This window comes from Lactuca serriola, chromosome 7 (genome assembly GCF_051521515.1).
Source record: "Lactuca serriola cultivar US96UC23 chromosome 7, Lser_US96UC23_V15, whole genome shotgun sequence".
Taxonomy (NCBI): Eukaryota; Viridiplantae; Streptophyta; class Magnoliopsida; order Asterales; family Asteraceae; genus Lactuca; species Lactuca serriola.
The window spans coordinates 137,542,501-137,545,634 of record NC_136414.1 but is presented as its reverse complement, the minus strand read 5'-3'; the positions used below and the strand labels follow the sequence as shown (position 1 = coordinate 137,545,634).

The 3,134-nt window shown below is 29.7% G+C and overlaps 1 long non-coding RNA gene across 1 annotated transcript in view; it reads right to left on the bottom strand.

The window, feature by feature from the left end:
- Nucleotides 1-1,898: 1,898 nt before the first annotated feature.
- Nucleotides 1,899-3,134, bottom strand: part of LOC145062662 (uncharacterized) — a 1,867-nt gene continuing 631 nt past the window's right edge. The window contains exons 2-3 of the long non-coding RNA XR_013687652.1: nt 2,958-3,029; nt 1,899-2,784 (exon numbers count right to left, since the gene is read on the bottom strand). This is a non-coding gene — a long non-coding RNA (uncharacterized LOC145062662). The remainder of the gene's footprint in view (nt 2,785-2,957; nt 3,030-3,134) is intronic.

Sequence of the window (3,134 nt, the reverse complement as noted above, 5' to 3'; positions counted from 1 at the left end):
CAACGCGTGGCTATTCGCCTAGTATCTTATAATAGAAGCATTTTTTAAGCATCACAATGATTTGAAACTCCTTTGTCTTTTCATATTCTCAAATGACTATATTTCTAAGCACCACATTGAGACTCTTTTTTTTTCTTTTCATATTTTCAAATGACTTTTCAAATGTCTTCTAAGTAATTGATTTAACATTAAACACCACCACATTGAGACTCTTTTTTTTTTCTTTTCATATTTTCAAATGACTTTTCAAATGTCTTCTAAGTAATTGATTTAACATTAAACACCAAACCTGCTATATAAACTTTTACATGTAAGAAGGATGTTATAAGAAAATGAAAAGAAAAAATTTCAATGGGCACAATTCTTTTAGAACGTATTAGCAGTGATAGAGTCCCTAATAGAGCTCTACAATTCAAGGTTGTGGATGAATGTATTATTTTTTACTCATAGTTTGACTGCACTATATTTCTTTTTTCCAGTAGTGATGTGCAATTCGAGTTCTGGTTTGCAATTTTTGAAGTTACATGTGATAACATCATCATTAGCCTATTTGTTTTTATCTCTTCGTTTTTGTTATGAATACTTCAATATGCTTTATTTTTTATTAAATTTTTGTTTCCTTTTATATTTATATTTGTACATGTATAAAATGTTATTTGAACCACATATTGTAATTGATTAAAGCAATACATGTTAAGTATATTGATATGCGCCATAATTTGTATCATAAAAGCTTAATTTCAAGTCCATCGAAATAGCAAGTTGTACAAATCTTATATGAAGTGGCCTAAAATAAGAAGTTTCCAAGCTTAACAAAGTTTCTTTCATGATTAGTTTAACTAGGTGTGAAACCCCGCTCCACGGGGTTCGGTTAAGACCAGAGTTTTACACTTTTGTTTATCGGTTATGTATATGGTATAGTGATAGGTAATGTGTAATTGGTCATTATATTTGTTAGTATGTAGTGCCAAATAATATTTGTGTTTTAGTGAAAATTATTTCCTTTTGAGTTTAAGCTGCTTAAAAATTATTTCCTTTTTTTTTACTTTTACTTTTTAAACATCTAATATGGACGAGTAGTTAGTTGCTATACATTTTTCATTAATTGTTGTTGCCACTTCAAAAGCCCCAACAAATAGATTGTTTTTTTATGATATTTCCTCAAATGGGGTTATTTGAAAAATAAAAGTTACTTGGAATGGAAAGAAACTATGTCACTTGTTCAAATCCACGAAAGTGATAAAAGTTGAAGGTGCAAAAGTTGGATTTTCCACTTCAAACTAAATAAAAACAGGGTGTGAGAGTCGACTTTTTCAACAGAAGTAGGGTACATGCTTACAAATTCCCAATTACTTACATAAACATCAAAAAATTTGTAATGAATATATCAAATTATGAGAAAAATGTTGTATTTTAATTATTAATGTATAAAAGGCATGCTTGGTTTTGGAAATGGAATTTGATTTCAATTCACTGGGGTGTTTGGTTGTCAAAATAGATGGATTTCAATTTTGTGAGAATGTCACGACTCGCTCATTTTAAGATTTTACAATTCCTTTAATGGTTGGAAAGTTGGAGCTAATTCAATTCAAATCTTTTCCTTTGTTTGTTAAAAGACGAAGACACCCCCAACATATATAACGAAGTATCCTATACATTTTGAATCCAAAGTTAACAAAATATATTGCAAAGAGCCCATTTTACACATGTGTTTGTGCCAAAAACGGATCATCATCTGTATGTGATTGTTTTCCAGTTTTTGTCTAACCCTTTAATAAAAACATAATCTTTAAAAAGGAAAAATGAAAACATGAAAAAAATTGAAAACATTAAGTAATGAAAGTGGTTTTACCTCAAATTATAAGTCAAGGTCAAGAATGCAAACCTAGAGACTGGTAAAACGAAAAATTAGCATGAACCAACAAATCAAATTGCAAAATTAGCAAGTAGAAGTACAAGTACACAATATTTGAGCAAGTTCATTTTAGAAATATTACTATAAAACATGTTAGCTATAAATTGAAAAAGGAAAACTTGATGAAAGCAAGCAACATAATCCTCAACAAATCAAAAAATCAACCATAGCACTAAGATAATCAATAAAAACAAACAGTTGACTAATACTTTCTTTATAAATACAAACACCGCATGTATTCAACCCATTTGTATCTGTAATCCCCTGAAATATCAAATTGTTATAAAGATGTTACTTTGTACACAAATACCATCAAAATTAATTATAGTTGAAACATTTTGAAGGTAAAATAATAAATGAGGGATATTATATGGAACCTGTAATTAGAGTTGTACTATAAAAAAATGTTTTCAATTTTTACTCTGTTGTTCCAGTAAGTTTAGAAACATGAACTTGCATCCACTATGTGTGACACAAGGATTGAAAACATACCTACCCCAGAGTGAGAAAATATATAGGCAATTCCAAGATCCCTTAGTAAAGCAAAAATAAACAAAACGAATCAACTAACAAACCTATATAGGTAATTTAGGTAGCTGTTCTTGTGCATACAACATTCAAACCTATATGATGCAAACAATCAAGAACTAAAAGTGGGTTCTTGCAATAGCATTAAAAATTAATTGACCAATTCAATTAAGGATGACGGAGAAAAGTGGAAAATATTTGAAGTTTATGTGTATGTAATCTGATCATTTGATGATTGTGCTTACCTACCGTCCTGCATCCATGAAAACCAAAATTATGACTTGAACCACCAATTAAAGTTGAAAGAACGACACTGGCATGAAGTCGACTGAAAACGCAACCTTATACAACCAGACAAGAAAAATTGTAAACGATGTAAGAACATAACCAATCAATTACAGGAGCTTATAAACATATAAAAGAAAGTAGAAACCATGGATTCCTATACATAACAAATGGATATAAAAAGTGCAATTCAATTGAAAAACTATTTGTAGGAGAGAAAGGAAGGTACCAGATGTAAGATGTATCATAGAAACATACCCTCTGAGGAATATCAATCAGTCTCAGCAACTATACACCGCATCTGCGATTTAATAGCACAAAATGAAAATCAAGAAAACACAATAATGGATTCACAATCCAAATCAAAACCGAAAAGACGATAATTAGATGCATAACTTAAAAATCC